Source organism: Sinohyriopsis cumingii, unplaced genomic scaffold (assembly GCF_028554795.1).
Source record: "Sinohyriopsis cumingii isolate HCF-2022 unplaced genomic scaffold, ASM2855479v2 utg004566l, whole genome shotgun sequence".
Lineage (NCBI taxonomy): Eukaryota > Metazoa > Mollusca > Bivalvia > Unionida > Unionidae > Sinohyriopsis > Sinohyriopsis cumingii.
Genome location: NW_028316777.1, coordinates 1 through 20,588, shown reverse-complemented (window position 1 = coordinate 20,588; position 20,588 = coordinate 1). Strand labels below are relative to the sequence as shown.

General features: G+C 31.8%; 1 long non-coding RNA gene across 11 annotated transcripts in view; it reads right to left on the bottom strand.

The window, feature by feature from the left end:
* The window catches only part of LOC149769142 (uncharacterized), a 30,579-nt gene extending 12,112 nt beyond the window's left edge, over window positions 1-18,467 (bottom strand). For 5 of the 11 annotated variants that reach the window (XR_016419406.1, XR_016419416.1, XR_016419405.1 and 2 more), the window contains exons 1-6: window positions 17,537-18,467; window positions 14,302-14,513; window positions 11,065-11,276; window positions 7,828-8,039; window positions 4,591-4,802; window positions 1,353-1,564 (exon numbers count right to left, since the gene is read on the bottom strand). This is a non-coding gene — a long non-coding RNA (uncharacterized LOC149769142). The remainder of the gene's footprint in view (window positions 1-1,352; window positions 1,565-4,590; window positions 4,803-7,827; window positions 8,040-11,064; window positions 11,277-14,301; window positions 14,514-17,536) is intronic. The other 6 variants (XR_016419412.1, XR_016419411.1, XR_016419410.1 and 3 more) reach the window with 6 other exon arrangements.
* Between the last annotated feature and the right edge of the window lie 2,121 nt (window positions 18,468-20,588).

Below are 20,588 nucleotides of genomic sequence, written 5' to 3'. Positions count from 1 at the left end.
TACTTTTAATTTCATTCTTATATTTTAAAAGTCAATATACATGACATATTAAAATTTCATGTGTCTATCTTTAATAATAAAGATTTTATACCAATTTAAACTTTGCTCAAATACTGCCCTTACAGGACATAGTACACAATTAATTTTACTATATGTTCTCTACATTTGTTTCTCAGTACTGACCTTTCCACTGTGTGACAATCAATGCAAATCATATGTTAATCTAAAATACCTTCAAAGATGACTTCACGGTGAAGTTCTTGTCAAAGGTTGACCTGCTCTTTTTTTAGATCATTGACTCTCAACATAACAGCATGTAACCAGAACACGTATTTCACTTCCGGATCATCACCAAGGCCTTATTACTCACTGTGCACTGTCGCCAAAATACATACAGACAACAACACCCTGAGCTCATATTATCAAGAATAAACAGTTACCTTTAAATCCCTACCAAAACTGCATAAATAAAACTCTTCTATCACCATCAAAATGAGAGAGGAAAAAATGTTCTAAAAATAGACTAGAACTACATTCGTGGGTACTGAACTGGAAGTATTAATTGTGATGTAATTCCTGACAGGCTCCATGTTTTACACCAATTTTAGTCAAACTTTTATATTTGCATGCTATACCTATTTCAACTTTATACATGAAGTCTTTTTGAATTTCCTTGCAAGGAAAACATGTGACACCTGTCAGAAAGTATGTAGTGCTGGTGTTCCACAGGGTGCAAGTTCTGGTCCAAGTGCTCTTGAGAAACCAAAACTAAATTTGCTATATCTTCCTTAATTATAGGAATTTTTCAATGCAGTAAAAACCTAATTGTGATACAAGATAAGCCCTGTCTGAAAATATGTTTGAAAATTACAAATGTTGATAAATTCAATTTTAATGGCAAATTAAATAAACATTTAAATTTTAAAAACTAAATTTTATTGAAAACTTAAATTTTCATACAAGTTTTAAAACACAGTTTGACAAATTTTAGACAGAAAAGTTGACTAATGAATGATATTTAAAACAAATGGTAGTTTGGGTCTGTATAACTGATAACATTTTCCCCAGGGGTAGTGAAGCATCATAGCTCGTAGTGATTTTGGCAGCAAACCGCAATATGCCTGTCCAGATGCATATAGGTGTACACACTAAAGAAACACTGACAGGTGCTATGTTCCACATTTATTGTGTCAGGTACTTAGGCAGTTGTTTCCATAACTAATAGCACATTCAGATTTAAAGTTCTAATGGGACCATTACCATGTTTTATAGCAAAAATGCATTCCATTTCAATGTCGATAACAACAAAAGGCGGCAATGGGATAGGAAAATAGTTTCTAGGGAGGTTCTACCTTACTGAAAAATGGTGCTGATCTCTCTCATGAAAACCTAAGCCATGTCTTTGAGGTGCCATGTATCAGTGTGGTGATATGAACTAATCTTGGTCACTTATGGCAGTACACTGCACATGCCCTTATGAAACCATGCTATTACCACCAGACTAATCAGGAGAGCTTCCAAGCTAATCCAACTCTAACACTTTGTTCCAGATACCAGGCTAGACCTGAAAAGATACAATATGTTTCACTTAATTCTAGAAAACAGTAAGATCTATGTAAATGAAGTTAAAATGTGTTAGATATGGTGATTTCAAATTAACATTAAGGTTGCAAGCATGGGGGAAAATATTAAACTTGACAGAGTGACACTCAGAAATGTGAAGCAATGGCCATGTATTAAAGTGTTAAATTCATCCTAAAAGTATATGAGGTTTCTAGAAGCACATTTAGCCATTTACAAGTTAAATAACTAATCAGGTAGACTATGTATCATAAAGTTTAAGGCAATGTTGGGGCGGTGAGGTTTGATCATTGGTGTAAACATTATTACATACCAGTATACAGGAAAGTCAAGTGACAATATACTAAATTAGAATGTGTTACTATAAGCATTCCTATTCATGAGGGAAATAACAATTTTGGATATTGCAAGTGAATACAGCCAAATGTGGTCATAAAAATCAACTATAAGTACCAATAAATCCTATATCATCAGCTAAATGTGAAATTCTCATCCCCAAAACTTGTAAACAAGGATGGAAATTTGCATATGTGGGACATATACAATATACTTGTTAACATCAAATGTGCAAACATAATTCAAATTATCTATTTGAACATTTATATGGTATTTTGAAGAGTGTTGGTTACCAATTATTAAGCTCATTGATTGAATGGAATCAGATATCAGCTGATGTTTCAATACCGCACTCTGTCAGAGTACTAAATTGAAATATGTTACCATACATAGGCATATTCATGATGAAAATAACATTTTGGGATATTTTCAGTGCACATAGCCATAAATGTGCTTTACAGGTTCACTATAGGTAAAATGTCAGCCTATATGATGTACTGAATGTGAACTTTTGATCCCAAACATTCTAAAATGGATGGATATTTGTACATGTGGGATATGTAACCATGTACAAAGTTAGATTCAAATAATTTGTTTGAATGCTTCTTATGTAATCTTTAGAGTGTCAATTAACAAATAGTATTAGTAATTAATAATGCATAAATCAAGATGGATCATTAGAATTCCCATAACATCATATAGGCCACAATGCCGCACTACACCAATCAATATCTTAACCTAACTGAACAATAAAATGGAATGCATTTTGTATTCAACTTACATCATTTTGCTTTTTTCTTACATCCAAGGGTAAATATACCTGGGGGAAGCATATTTTATCCCTTTGACCTGTATTTCATTCTCAGACAGTTTAAAATGATTTAGTAGAGAACTTGAGTAGGTTCTAGTATAAAGTTTTCATTGCTGTCCTCTCACTAAATACCTTATAACTATGTTTATAAACAATTACTGAAGGCTATACAAGCAGATGTTTGTTACTCAGGAAGTGACCCCATCATAAACACATAAATTAACTGATTGGACCCCTAATAAATAGTCTGAATGGCCAATACAAATTATAATTTTGTCTTCATGTATTTTTAATGAAGGTCTCATTTTGACTACAAAGATATTTTCTCTGACAAAATGTGACAAAAATCCAACATTGGAGCTTTTATATGGTGTAGGAATACATACATGCTGATAACATTTAATATGATTCCCAAAAATATTATATATGTGAATTTTAGGGGTTTTTTAATTTTTTTTTTTAATTTTTTTTTAAATTTTATTAAATTTTTTAAAATAAAAATTAATTTTTTACTTTTAATTTCATTCTTATATTTTAAAAGTCAATATACATGACATATTAAAATTTCATGTGTCTATCTTTAATAATAAAGATTTTATACCAATTTAAACTTTGCTCAAATACTGCCCTTACAGGACATAGTACACAATTAATTTTACTATATGTTCTCTACATTTGTTTCTCAGTACTGACCTTTCCACTGTGTGACAATCAATGCAAATCATATGTTAATCTAAAATACCTTCAAAGATGACTTCACGGTGAAGTTCTTGTCAAAGGTTGACCTGCTCTTTTTTTAGATCATTGACTCTCAACATAACAGCATGTAACCAGAACACGTATTTCACTTCCGGATCATCACCAAGGCCTTATTACTCACTGTGCACTGTCGCCAAAATACATACAGACAACAACACCCTGAGCTCATATTATCAAGAATAAACAGTTACCTTTAAATCCCTACCAAAACTGCATAAATAAAACTCTTCTATCACCATCAAAATGAGAGAGGAAAAAATGTTCTAAAAATAGACTAGAACTACATTCGTGGGTACTGAACTGGAAGTATTAATTGTGATGTAATTCCTGACAGGCTCCATGTTTTACACCAATTTTAGTCAAACTTTTATATTTGCATGCTATACCTATTTCAACTTTATACATGAAGTCTTTTTGAATTTCCTTGCAAGGAAAACATGTGACACCTGTCAGAAAGTATGTAGTGCTGGTGTTCCACAGGGTGCAAGTTCTGGTCCAAGTGCTCTTGAGAAACCAAAACTAAATTTGCTATATCTTCCTTAATTATAGGAATTTTTCAATGCAGTAAAAACCTAATTGTGATACAAGATAAGCCCTGTCTGAAAATATGTTTGAAAATTACAAATGTTGATAAATTCAATTTTAATGGCAAATTAAATAAACATTTAAATTTTAAAAACTAAATTTTATTGAAAACTTAAATTTTCATACAAGTTTTAAAACACAGTTTGACAAATTTTAGACAGAAAAGTTGACTAATGAATGATATTTAAAACAAATGGTAGTTTGGGTCTGTATAACTGATAACATTTTCCCCAGGGGTAGTGAAGCATCATAGCTCGTAGTGATTTTGGCAGCAAACCGCAATATGCCTGTCCAGATGCATATAGGTGTACACACTAAAGAAACACTGACAGGTGCTATGTTCCACATTTATTGTGTCAGGTACTTAGGCAGTTGTTTCCATAACTAATAGCACATTCAGATTTAAAGTTCTAATGGGACCATTACCATGTTTTATAGCAAAAATGCATTCCATTTCAATGTCGATAACAACAAAAGGCGGCAATGGGATAGGAAAATAGTTTCTAGGGAGGTTCTACCTTACTGAAAAATGGTGCTGATCTCTCTCATGAAAACCTAAGCCATGTCTTTGAGGTGCCATGTATCAGTGTGGTGATATGAACTAATCTTGGTCACTTATGGCAGTACACTGCACATGCCCTTATGAAACCATGCTATTACCACCAGACTAATCAGGAGAGCTTCCAAGCTAATCCAACTCTAACACTTTGTTCCAGATACCAGGCTAGACCTGAAAAGATACAATATGTTTCACTTAATTCTAGAAAACAGTAAGATCTATGTAAATGAAGTTAAAATGTGTTAGATATGGTGATTTCAAATTAACATTAAGGTTGCAAGCATGGGGGAAAATATTAAACTTGACAGAGTGACACTCAGAAATGTGAAGCAATGGCCATGTATTAAAGTGTTAAATTCATCCTAAAAGTATATGAGGTTTCTAGAAGCACATTTAGCCATTTACAAGTTAAATAACTAATCAGGTAGACTATGTATCATAAAGTTTAAGGCAATGTTGGGGCGGTGAGGTTTGATCATTGGTGTAAACATTATTACATACCAGTATACAGGAAAGTCAAGTGACAATATACTAAATTAGAATGTGTTACTATAAGCATTCCTATTCATGAGGGAAATAACAATTTTGGATATTGCAAGTGAATACAGCCAAATGTGGTCATAAAAATCAACTATAAGTACCAATAAATCCTATATCATCAGCTAAATGTGAAATTCTCATCCCCAAAACTTGTAAACAAGGATGGAAATTTGCATATGTGGGACATATACAATGTACTTGTTAACATCAAATGTGCAAACATAATTCAAATTATCTATTTGAACATTTATATGGTATTTTGAAGAGTGTTGGTTACCAATTATTAAGCTCATTGATTGAATGGAATCAGATATCAGCTGATGTTTCAATACCGCACTCTGTCAGAGTACTAAATTGAAATATGTTACCATACATAGGCATATTCATGATGAAAATAACATTTTGGGATATTTTCAGTGCACATAGCCATAAATGTGCTTTACAGGTTCACTATAGGTAAAATGTCAGCCTATATGATGTACTGAATGTGAACTTTTGATCCCAAACATTCTAAAATGGATGGATATTTGTACATGTGGGATATGTAACCATGTACAAAGTTAGATTCAAATAATTTGTTTGAATGCTTCTTATGTAATCTTTAGAGTGTCAATTAACAAATAGTATTAGTAATTAATAATGCATAAATCAAGATGGATCATTAGAATTCCCATAACATCATATAGGCCACAATGCCGCACTACACCAATCAATATCTTAACCTAACTGAACAATAAAATGGAATGCATTTTGTATTCAACTTACATCATTTTGCTTTTTTCTTACATCCAAGGGTAAATATACCTGGGGGAAGCATATTTTATCCCTTTGACCTGTATTTCATTCTCAGACAGTTTAAAATGATTTAGTAGAGAACTTGAGTAGGTTCTAGTATAAAGTTTTCATTGCTGTCCTCTCACTAAATACCTTATAACTATGTTTATAAACAATTACTGAAGGCTATACAAGCAGATGTTTGTTACTCAGGAAGTGACCCCATCATAAACACATAAATTAACTGATTGGACCCCTAATAAATAGTCTGAATGGCCAATACAAATTATAATTTTGTCTTCATGTATTTTTAATGAAGGTCTCATTTTGACTACAAAGATATTTTCTCTGACAAAATGTGACAAAAATCCAACATTGGAGCTTTTATATGGTGTAGGAATACATACATGCTGATAACATTTAATATGATTCCCAAAAATATTATATATGTGAATTTTAGGGGTTTTTTAATTTTTTTTTTTAATTTTTTTTAAATTTTATTAAATTTTTTAAAATAAAAATTAATTTTTTACTTTTAATTTCATTCTTATATTTTAAAAGTCAATATACATGACATATTAAAATTTCATGTGTCTATCTTTAATAATAAAGATTTTATACCAATTTAAACTTTGCTCAAATACTGCCCTTACAGGACATAGTACACAATTAATTTTACTATATGTTCTCTACATTTGTTTCTCAGTACTGACCTTTCCACTGTGTGACAATCAATGCAAATCATATGTTAATCTAAAATACCTTCAAAGATGACTTCACGGTGAAGTTCTTGTCAAAGGTTGACCTGCTCTTTTTTTAGATCATTGACTCTCAACATAACAGCATGTAACCAGAACACGTATTTCACTTCCGGATCATCACCAAGGCCTTATTACTCACTGTGCACTGTCGCCAAAATACATACAGACAACAACACCCTGAGCTCATATTATCAAGAATAAACAGTTACCTTTAAATCCCTACCAAAACTGCATAAATAAAACTCTTCTATCACCATCAAAATGAGAGAGGAAAAAATGTTCTAAAAATAGACTAGAACTACATTCGTGGGTACTGAACTGGAAGTATTAATTGTGATGTAATTCCTGACAGGCTCCATGTTTTACACCAATTTTAGTCAAACTTTTATATTTGCATGCTATACCTATTTCAACTTTATACATGAAGTCTTTTTGAATTTCCTTGCAAGGAAAACATGTGACACCTGTCAGAAAGTATGTAGTGCTGGTGTTCCACAGGGTGCAAGTTCTGGTCCAAGTGCTCTTGAGAAACCAAAACTAAATTTGCTATATCTTCCTTAATTATAGGAATTTTTCAATGCAGTAAAAACCTAATTGTGATACAAGATAAGCCCTGTCTGAAAATATGTTTGAAAATTACAAATGTTGATAAATTCAATTTTAATGGCAAATTAAATAAACATTTAAATTTTAAAAACTAAATTTTATTGAAAACTTAAATTTTCATACAAGTTTTAAAACACAGTTTGACAAATTTTAGACAGAAAAGTTGACTAATGAATGATATTTAAAACAAATGGTAGTTTGGGTCTGTATAACTGATAACATTTTCCCCAGGGGTAGTGAAGCATCATAGCTCGTAGTGATTTTGGCAGCAAACCGCAATATGCCTGTCCAGATGCATATAGGTGTACACACTAAAGAAACACTGACAGGTGCTATGTTCCACATTTATTGTGTCAGGTACTTAGGCAGTTGTTTCCATAACTAATAGCACATTCAGATTTAAAGTTCTAATGGGACCATTACCATGTTTTATAGCAAAAATGCATTCCATTTCAATGTCGATAACAACAAAAGGCGGCAATGGGATAGGAAAATAGTTTCTAGGGAGGTTCTACCTTACTGAAAAATGGTGCTGATCTCTCTCATGAAAACCTAAGCCATGTCTTTGAGGTGCCATGTATCAGTGTGGTGATATGAACTAATCTTGGTCACTTATGGCAGTACACTGCACATGCCCTTATGAAACCATGCTATTACCACCAGACTAATCAGGAGAGCTTCCAAGCTAATCCAACTCTAACACTTTGTTCCAGATACCAGGCTAGACCTGAAAAGATACAATATGTTTCACTTAATTCTAGAAAACAGTAAGATCTATGTAAATGAAGTTAAAATGTGTTAGATATGGTGATTTCAAATTAACATTAAGGTTGCAAGCATGGGGGAAAATATTAAACTTGACAGAGTGACACTCAGAAATGTGAAGCAATGGCCATGTATTAAAGTGTTAAATTCATCCTAAAAGTATATGAGGTTTCTAGAAGCACATTTAGCCATTTACAAGTTAAATAACTAATCAGGTAGACTATGTATCATAAAGTTTAAGGCAATGTTGGGGCGGTGAGGTTTGATCATTGGTGTAAACATTATTACATACCAGTATACAGGAAAGTCAAGTGACAATATACTAAATTAGAATGTGTTACTATAAGCATTCCTATTCATGAGGGAAATAACAATTTTGGATATTGCAAGTGAATACAGCCAAATGTGGTCATAAAAATCAACTATAAGTACCAATAAATCCTATATCATCAGCTAAATGTGAAATTCTCATCCCCAAAACTTGTAAACAAGGATGGAAATTTGCATATGTGGGACATATACAATGTACTTGTTAACATCAAATGTGCAAACATAATTCAAATTATCTATTTGAACATTTATATGGTATTTTGAAGAGTGTTGGTTACCAATTATTAAGCTCATTGATTGAATGGAATCAGATATCAGCTGATGTTTCAATACCGCACTCTGTCAGAGTACTAAATTGAAATATGTTACCATACATAGGCATATTCATGATGAAAATAACATTTTGGGATATTTTCAGTGCACATAGCCATAAATGTGCTTTACAGGTTCACTATAGGTAAAATGTCAGCCTATATGATGTACTGAATGTGAACTTTTGATCCCAAACATTCTAAAATGGATGGATATTTGTACATGTGGGATATGTAACCATGTACAAAGTTAGATTCAAATAATTTGTTTGAATGCTTCTTATGTAATCTTTAGAGTGTCAATTAACAAATAGTATTAGTAATTAATAATGCATAAATCAAGATGGATCATTAGAATTCCCATAACATCATATAGGCCACAATGCCGCACTACACCAATCAATATCTTAACCTAACTGAACAATAAAATGGAATGCATTTTGTATTCAACTTACATCATTTTGCTTTTTTCTTACATCCAAGGGTAAATATACCTGGGGGAAGCATATTTTATCCCTTTGACCTGTATTTCATTCTCAGACAGTTTAAAATGATTTAGTAGAGAACTTGAGTAGGTTCTAGTATAAAGTTTTCATTGCTGTCCTCTCACTAAATACCTTATAACTATGTTTATAAACAATTACTGAAGGCTATACAAGCAGATGTTTGTTACTCAGGAAGTGACCCCATCATAAACACATAAATTAACTGATTGGACCCCTAATAAATAGTCTGAATGGCCAATACAAATTATAATTTTGTCTTCATGTATTTTTAATGAAGGTCTCATTTTGACTACAAAGATATTTTCTCTGACAAAATGTGACAAAAATCCAACATTGGAGCTTTTATATGGTGTAGGAATACATACATGCTGATAACATTTAATATGATTCCCAAAAATATTATATATGTGAATTTTAGGGGTTTTTTAATTTTTTTTTTTAATTTTTTTTAAATTTTATTAAATTTTTTAAAATAAAAATTAATTTTTTACTTTTAATTTCATTCTTATATTTTAAAAGTCAATATACATGACATATTAAAATTTCATGTGTCTATCTTTAATAATAAAGATTTTATACCAATTTAAACTTTGCTCAAATACTGCCCTTACAGGACATAGTACACAATTAATTTTACTATATGTTCTCTACATTTGTTTCTCAGTACTGACCTTTCCACTGTGTGACAATCAATGCAAATCATATGTTAATCTAAAATACCTTCAAAGATGACTTCACGGTGAAGTTCTTGTCAAAGGTTGACCTGCTCTTTTTTTAGATCATTGACTCTCAACATAACAGCATGTAACCAGAACACGTATTTCACTTCCGGATCATCACCAAGGCCTTATTACTCACTGTGCACTGTCGCCAAAATACATACAGACAACAACACCCTGAGCTCATATTATCAAGAATAAACAGTTACCTTTAAATCCCTACCAAAACTGCATAAATAAAACTCTTCTATCACCATCAAAATGAGAGAGGAAAAAATGTTCTAAAAATAGACTAGAACTACATTCGTGGGTACTGAACTGGAAGTATTAATTGTGATGTAATTCCTGACAGGCTCCATGTTTTACACCAATTTTAGTCAAACTTTTATATTTGCATGCTATACCTATTTCAACTTTATACATGAAGTCTTTTTGAATTTCCTTGCAAGGAAAACATGTGACACCTGTCAGAAAGTATGTAGTGCTGGTGTTCCACAGGGTGCAAGTTCTGGTCCAAGTGCTCTTGAGAAACCAAAACTAAATTTGCTATATCTTCCTTAATTATAGGAATTTTTCAATGCAGTAAAAACCTAATTGTGATACAAGATAAGCCCTGTCTGAAAATATGTTTGAAAATTACAAATGTTGATAAATTCAATTTTAATGGCAAATTAAATAAACATTTAAATTTTAAAAACTAAATTTTATTGAAAACTTAAATTTTCATACAAGTTTTAAAACACAGTTTGACAAATTTTAGACAGAAAAGTTGACTAATGAATGATATTTAAAACAAATGGTAGTTTGGGTCTGTATAACTGATAACATTTTCCCCAGGGGTAGTGAAGCATCATAGCTCGTAGTGATTTTGGCAGCAAACCGCAATATGCCTGTCCAGATGCATATAGGTGTACACACTAAAGAAACACTGACAGGTGCTATGTTCCACATTTATTGTGTCAGGTACTTAGGCAGTTGTTTCCATAACTAATAGCACATTCAGATTTAAAGTTCTAATGGGACCATTACCATGTTTTATAGCAAAAATGCATTCCATTTCAATGTCGATAACAACAAAAGGCGGCAATGGGATAGGAAAATAGTTTCTAGGGAGGTTCTACCTTACTGAAAAATGGTGCTGATCTCTCTCATGAAAACCTAAGCCATGTCTTTGAGGTGCCATGTATCAGTGTGGTGATATGAACTAATCTTGGTCACTTATGGCAGTACACTGCACATGCCCTTATGAAACCATGCTATTACCACCAGACTAATCAGGAGAGCTTCCAAGCTAATCCAACTCTAACACTTTGTTCCAGATACCAGGCTAGACCTGAAAAGATACAATATGTTTCACTTAATTCTAGAAAACAGTAAGATCTATGTAAATGAAGTTAAAATGTGTTAGATATGGTGATTTCAAATTAACATTAAGGTTGCAAGCATGGGGGAAAATATTAAACTTGACAGAGTGACACTCAGAAATGTGAAGCAATGGCCATGTATTAAAGTGTTAAATTCATCCTAAAAGTATATGAGGTTTCTAGAAGCACATTTAGCCATTTACAAGTTAAATAACTAATCAGGTAGACTATGTATCATAAAGTTTAAGGCAATGTTGGGGCGGTGAGGTTTGATCATTGGTGTAAACATTATTACATACCAGTATACAGGAAAGTCAAGTGACAATATACTAAATTAGAATGTGTTACTATAAGCATTCCTATTCATGAGGGAAATAACAATTTTGGATATTGCAAGTGAATACAGCCAAATGTGGTCATAAAAATCAACTATAAGTACCAATAAATCCTATATCATCAGCTAAATGTGAAATTCTCATCCCCAAAACTTGTAAACAAGGATGGAAATTTGCATATGTGGGACATATACAATGTACTTGTTAACATCAAATGTGCAAACATAATTCAAATTATCTATTTGAACATTTATATGGTATTTTGAAGAGTGTTGGTTACCAATTATTAAGCTCATTGATTGAATGGAATCAGATATCAGCTGATGTTTCAATACCGCACTCTGTCAGAGTACTAAATTGAAATATGTTACCATACATAGGCATATTCATGATGAAAATAACATTTTGGGATATTTTCAGTGCACATAGCCATAAATGTGCTTTACAGGTTCACTATAGGTAAAATGTCAGCCTATATGATGTACTGAATGTGAACTTTTGATCCCAAACATTCTAAAATGGATGGATATTTGTACATGTGGGATATGTAACCATGTACAAAGTTAGATTCAAATAATTTGTTTGAATGCTTCTTATGTAATCTTTAGAGTGTCAATTAACAAATAGTATTAGTAATTAATAATGCATAAATCAAGATGGATCATTAGAATTCCCATAACATCATATAGGCCACAATGCCGCACTACACCAATCAATATCTTAACCTAACTGAACAATAAAATGGAATGCATTTTGTATTCAACTTACATCATTTTGCTTTTTTCTTACATCCAAGGGTAAATATACCTGGGGGAAGCATATTTTATCCCTTTGACCTGTATTTCATTCTCAGACAGTTTAAAATGATTTAGTAGAGAACTTGAGTAGGTTCTAGTATAAAGTTTTCATTGCTGTCCTCTCACTAAATACCTTATAACTATGTTTATAAACAATTACTGAAGGCTATACAAGCAGATGTTTGTTACTCAGGAAGTGACCCCATCATAAACACATAAATTAACTGATTGGACCCCTAATAAATAGTCTGAATGGCCAATACAAATTATAATTTTGTCTTCATGTATTTTTAATGAAGGTCTCATTTTGACTACAAAGATATTTTCTCTGACAAAATGTGACAAAAATCCAACATTGGAGCTTTTATATGGTGTAGGAATACATACATGCTGATAACATTTAATATGATTCCCAAAAATATTATATATGTGAATTTTAGGGGTTTTTTAATTTTTTTTTTTAATTTTTTTTAAATTTTATTAAATTTTTTAAAATAAAAATTAATTTTTTACTTTTAATTTCATTCTTATATTTTAAAAGTCAATATACATGACATATTAAAATTTCATGTGTCTATCTTTAATAATAAAGATTTTATACCAATTTAAACTTTGCTCAAATACTGCCCTTACAGGACATAGTACACAATTAATTTTACTATATGTTCTCTACATTTGTTTCTCAGTACTGACCTTTCCACTGTGTGACAATCAATGCAAATCATATGTTAATCTAAAATACCTTCAAAGATGACTTCACGGTGAAGTTCTTGTCAAAGGTTGACCTGCTCTTTTTTTAGATCATTGACTCTCAACATAACAGCATGTAACCAGAACACGTATTTCACTTCCGGATCATCACCAAGGCCTTATTACTCACTGTGCACTGTCGCCAAAATACATACAGACAACAACACCCTGAGCTCATATTATCAAGAATAAACAGTTACCTTTAAATCCCTACCAAAACTGCATAAATAAAACTCTTCTATCACCATCAAAATGAGAGAGGAAAAAATGTTCTAAAAATAGACTAGAACTACATTCGTGGGTACTGAACTGGAAGTATTAATTGTGATGTAATTCCTGACAGGCTCCATGTTTTACACCAATTTTAGTCAAACTTTTATATTTGCATGCTATACCTATTTCAACTTTATACATGAAGTCTTTTTGAATTTCCTTGCAAGGAAAACATGTGACACCTGTCAGAAAGTATGTAGTGCTGGTGTTCCACAGGGTGCAAGTTCTGGTCCAAGTGCTCTTGAGAAACCAAAACTAAATTTGCTATATCTTCCTTAATTATAGGAATTTTTCAATGCAGTAAAAACCTAATTGTGATACAAGATAAGCCCTGTCTGAAAATATGTTTGAAAATTACAAATGTTGATAAATTCAATTTTAATGGCAAATTAAATAAACATTTAAATTTTAAAAACTAAATTTTATTGAAAACTTAAATTTTCATACAAGTTTTAAAACACAGTTTGACAAATTTTAGACAGAAAAGTTGACTAATGAATGATATTTAAAACAAATGGTAGTTTGGGTCTGTATAACTGATAACATTTTCCCCAGGGGTAGTGAAGCATCATAGCTCGTAGTGATTTTGGCAGCAAACCGCAATATGCCTGTCCAGATGCATATAGGTGTACACACTAAAGAAACACTGACAGGTGCTATGTTCCACATTTATTGTGTCAGGTACTTAGGCAGTTGTTTCCATAACTAATAGCACATTCAGATTTAAAGTTCTAATGGGACCATTACCATGTTTTATAGCAAAAATGCATTCCATTTCAATGTCGATAACAACAAAAGGCGGCAATGGGATAGGAAAATAGTTTCTAGGGAGGTTCTACCTTACTGAAAAATGGTGCTGATCTCTCTCATGAAAACCTAAGCCATGTCTTTGAGGTGCCATGTATCAGTGTGGTGATATGAACTAATCTTGGTCACTTATGGCAGTACACTGCACATGCCCTTATGAAACCATGCTATTACCACCAGACTAATCAGGAGAGCTTCCAAGCTAATCCAACTCTAACACTTTGTTCCAGATACCAGGCTAGACCTGAAAAGATACAATATGTTTCACTTAATTCTAGAAAACAGTAAGATCTATGTAAATGAAGTTAAAATGTGTTAGATATGGTGATTTCAAATTAACATTAAGGTTGCAAGCATGGGGGAAAATATTAAACTTGACAGAGTGACACTCAGAAATGTGAAGCAATGGCCATGTATTAAAGTGTTAAATTCATCCTAAAAGTATATGAGGTTTCTAGAAGCACATTTAGCCATTTACAAGTTAAATAACTAATCAGGTAGACTATGTATCATAAAGTTTAAGGCAATGTTGGGGCGGTGAGGTTTGATCATTGGTGTAAACATTATTACATACCAGTATACAGGAAAGTCAAGTGACAATATACTAAATTAGAATGTGTTACTATAAGCATTCCTATTCATGAGGGAAATAACAATTTTGGATATTGCAAGTGAATACAGCCAAATGTGGTCATAAAAATCAACTATAAGTACCAATAAATCCTATATCATCAGCTAAATGTGAAATTCTCATCCCCAAAACTTGTAAACAAGGATGGAAATTTGCATATGTGGGACATATACAATGTACTTGTTAACATCAAATGTGCAAACATAATTCAAATTATCTATTTGAACATTTATATGGTATTTTGAAGAGTGTTGGTTACCAATTATTAAGCTCATTGATTGAATGGAATCAGATATCAGCTGATGTTTCAATACCGCACTCTGTCAGAGTACTAAATTGAAATATGTTACCATACATAGGCATATTCATGATGAAAATAACATTTTGGGATATTTTCAGTGCACATAGCCATAAATGTGCTTTACAGGTTCACTATAGGTAAAATGTCAGCCTATATGATGTACTGAATGTGAACTTTTGATCCCAAACATTCTAAAATGGATGGATATTTGTACATGTGGGATATGTAACCATGTACAAAGTTAGATTCAAATAATTTGTTTGAATGCTTCTTATGTAATCTTTAGAGTGTCAATTAACAAATAGTATTAGTAATTAATAATGCATAAATCAAGATGGATCATTAGAATTCCCATAACATCATATAGGCCACAATGCCGCACTACACCAATCAATATCTTAACCTAACTGAACAATAAAATGGAATGCATTTTGTATTCAACTTACATCATTTTGCTTTTTTCTTACATCCAAGGGTAAATATACCTGGGGGAAGCATATTTTATCCCTTTGACCTGTATTTCATTCTCAGACAGTTTAAAATGATTTAGTAGAGAACTTGAGTAGGTTCTAGTATAAAGTTTTCATTGCTGTCCTCTCACTAAATACCTTATAACTATGTTTATAAACAATTACTGAAGGCTATACAAGCAGATGTTTGTTACTCAGGAAGTGACCCCATCATAAACACATAAATTAACTGATTGGACCCCTAATAAATAGTCTGAATGGCCAATACAAATTATAATTTTGTCTTCATGTATTTTTAATGAAGGTCTCATTTTGACTACAAAGATATTTTCTCTGACAAAATGTGACAAAAATCCAACATTGGAGCTTTTATATGGTGTAGGAATACATACATGCTGATAACATTTAATATGATTCCCAAAAATATTATATATGTGAATTTTAGGGGTTTTTTAATTTTTTTTTTTAATTTTTTTAAAATTTTATTAAATTTTTTAAAATAAAAATTAATTTTTTACTTTTAATTTCATTCTTATATTTTAAAAGTCAATATACATGACATATTAAAATTTCATGTGTCTATCTTTAATAATAAAGATTTTATACCAATTTAAACTTTGCTCAAATACTGCCCTTACAGGACATAGTACACAATTAATTTTACTATATGTTCTCTACATTTGTTTCTCAGTACTGACCTTTCCACTGTGTGACAATCAATGCAAATCATATGTTAATCTAAAATACCTTCAAAGATGACTTCACGGTGAAGTTCTTGTCAAAGGTTGACCTGCTCTTTTTTTAGATCATTGACTCTCAACATAACAGCATGTAACCAGAACACGTATTTCACTTCCGGATCATCACCAAGGCCTTATTACTCACTGTGCACTGTCGCCAAAATACATACAGACAACAACACCCTGAGCTCATATTATCAAGAATAAACAGTTACCTTTAAATCCCTACCAAAACTGCATAAATAAAACTCTTCTATCACCATCAAAATGAGAGAGGAAAAAATGTTCTAAAAATAGACTAGAACTACATTCGTGGGTACTGAACTGGAAGTATTAATTGTGATGTAATTCCTGACAGGCTCCATGTTTTACACCAATTTTAGTCAAACTTTTATATTTGCATGCTATACCTATTTCAACTTTATACATGAAGTCTTTTTGAATTTCCTTGCAAGGAAAACATGTGACACCTGTCAGAAAGTATGTAGTGCTGGTGTTCCACAGGTGCAAGTTCTGGTCCAAGTGCTCTTGAGAAACCAAAACTAAATTTGCTATATCTTCCTTAATTATAGGAATTTTTCAATGCAGTAAAAACCTAATTGTGATACAAGATAAGCCCTGTCTGAAAATATGTTTGAAAATTACAAATGTTGATAAATTCAATTTTAATGGCAAATTAAATAAACATTTAAATTTTAAAACTAAATTTTATTGAAAACTTAAATTTTCATACAAGTTTTAAAACACAGTTTGACAAATTTTAGACAGAAAAGTTGACTAATGAATGATATTTAAAACAAATGGTAGTTTGGGTCTGTATAACTGATAACATTTTCCCCAGGGGTAGTGAAGCATCATAGCTCGTAGTGATTTTGGCAGCAAACCGCAATATGCCTGTCCAGATGCATATAGGTGTACACACTAAAGAAACACTGACAGGTGCTATGTTCCACATTTATTGTGTCAGGTACTTAGGCAGTTGTTTCCATAACTAATAGCACATTCAGATTTAAAGTTCTAATGGGACCATTACCATGTTTTATAGCAAAAATGCATTCCATTTCAATGTCGATAACAACAAAAGGCGGCAATGGGATAGGAAAATAGTTTCTAGGGAGGTTCTACCTTACTGAAAAATGGTGCTGATCTCTCTCATGAAAACCTAAGCCATGTCTTTGAGGTGCCATGTATCAGTGTGGTGATATGAACTAATCTTGGTCACTTATGGCAGTACACTGCACATGCCCTTATGAAACCATGCTATTACCACCAGACTAATCAGGAGAGCTTCCAAGCTAATCCAACTCTAACACTTTGTTCCAGATACCAGGCTAGACCTGAAAAGATACAATATGTTTCACTTAATTCTAGAAAACAGTAAGATCTATGTAAATGAAGTTAAAATGTGTTAGATATGGTGATTTCAAATTAACATTAAGGTTGCAAGCATGGGGGAAAATATTAAACTTGACAGAGTGACACTCAGAAATGTGAAGCAATGGCCATGTATTAAAGTGTTAAATTCATCCTAAAAGTATATGAGGTTTCTAGAAGCACATTTAGCCATTTACAAGTTAAATAACTAATCAGGTAGACTATGTATCATAAAGTTTAAGGCAATGTTGGGGCGGTGAGGTTTGATCATTGGTGTAAACATTATTACATACCAGTATACAGGAAAGTCAAGTGACAATATACTAAATTAGAATGTGTTACTATAAGCATTCCTATTCATGAGGGAAATAACAATTTTGGATATTGCAAGTGAATACAGCCAAATGTGGTCATAAAAATCAACTATAAGTACCAATAAATCCTATATCATCAGCTAAATGTGAAATTCTCATCCCCAAAACTTGTAAACAAGGATGGAAATTTGCATATGTGGGACATATACAATGTACTTGTTAACATCAAATGTGCAAACATAATTCAAATTATCTATTTGAACATTTATATGGTATTTTGAAGAGTGTTGGTTACCAATTATTAAGCTCATTGATTGAATGGAATCAGATATCAGCTGATGTTTCAATACCGCACTCTGTCAGAGTACTAAATTGAAATATGTTACCATACATAGGCATATTCATGATGAAAATAACATTTTGGGATATTTTCAGTGCACATAGCCATAAATGTGCTTTACAGGTTCACTATAGGTAAAATGTCAGCCTATATGATGTACTGAATGTGAACTTTTGATCCCAAACATTCTAAAATGGATGGATATTTGTACATGTGGGATATGTAACCATGTACAAAGTTAGATTCAAATAATTTGTTTGAATGCTTCTTATGTAATCTTTAGAGTGTCAATTAACAAATAGTATTAGTAATTAATAATGCATAAATCAAGATGGATCATTAGAATTCCCATAACATCATATAGGCCACAATGCCGCACTACACCAATCAATATCTTAACCTAACTGAACAATAAAATGGAATGCATTTTGTATTCAACTTACATCATTTTGCTTTTTTCTTACATCCAAGGGTAAATATACCTGGGGGAAGCATATTTTATCCCTTTGACCTGTATTTCATTCTCAGACAGTTTAAAATGATTTAGTAGAGAACTTGAGTAGGTTCTAGTATAAAGTTTTCATTGCTGTCCTCTCACTAAATACCTTATAACTATGTTTATAAACAATTACTGAAGGCTATACAAGCAGATGTTTGTTACTCAGGAAGTGACCCCATCATAAACACATAAATTAACTGATTGGACCCCTAATAAATAGTCTGAATGGCCAATACAAATTATAATTTTGTCTTCATGTATTTTTAATGAAGGTCTCATTTTGACTACAAAGATATTTTCTCTGACAAAATGTGACAAAAATCCAACATTGGAGCTTTTATATGGTGTAGGAATACATACATGCTGATAACATTTAATATGATTCCCAAAAATATTATATATGTGAATTTTAGGGGTTTTTTTAATTTTTTTTTTTTAATTTTTTTTTAAATTTTATTAAATTTTTTAAAATAAAAATTAATTTTTTACTTTTAATTTCATTCTTATATTTTAAAAGTCAATATACATGACATATTAAAATTTCATGTGTCTATCTTTAATAATAAAGATTTTATACCAATTTAAACTTTGCTCAAATACTGCCCTTACAGGACATAGTACACAATTAATTTTACTATATGTTCTCTACATTTGTTTCTCAGTACTGACCTTTCCACTGTGTGACAATCAATGCAAATCATATGTTAATCTAAAATACCTTCAAAGATGACTTCACGGTGAAGTTCTTGTCAAAGGTTGACCTGCTCTTTTTTTAGATCATTGACTCTCAACATAACAGCATGTAACCAGAACACGTATTTCACTTCCGGATCATCACCAAGGCCTTATTACTCACTGTGCACTGTCGCCAAAATACATACAGACAACAACACCCTGAGCTCATATTATCAAGAATAAACAGTTACCTTTAAATCCCTACCAAAACTGCATAAATAAAACTCTTCTATCACCATCAAAATGAGAGAGGAAAAAATGTTCTAAAAATAGACTAGAACTACATTCGTGGGTACTGAACTGGAAGTATTAATTGTGATGTAATTCCTGACAGGCTCCATGTTTTACACCAATTTTAGTCAAACTTTTATATTTGCATGCTATACCTATTTCAACTTTATACATGAAGTCTTTTTGAATTTCCTTGCAAGGAAAACATGTGACACCTGTCAGAAAGTATGTAGTGCTGGTGTTCCACAGGGTGCAAGTTCTGGTCCAAGTGCTCTTGAGAAACCAAAACTAAATTTGCTATATCTTCCTTAATTATAGGAATTTTTCAATGCAGTAAAAACCTAATTGTGATACAAGATAAGCCCTGTCTGAAAATATGTTTGAAAATTACAAATGTTGATAAATTCAATTTTAATGGCAAATTAAATAAACATTTAAATTTTAAAAACTAAATTTTATTGAAAACTTAAATTTTCATACAAGTTTTAAAACACAGTTTTGACAAATTTTAGACAGAAAAGTTGACTAATGAATGATATTTAAAACAAATGGTAGTTTGGGTCTGTATAACTGATAACATTTTCCCCAGGGGTAGTGAAGCATCATAGCTCGTAGTGATTTTGGCAGCAAACCGCAATATGCCTGTCCAGATGCATATAGGTGTACACACTAAAGAAACACTGA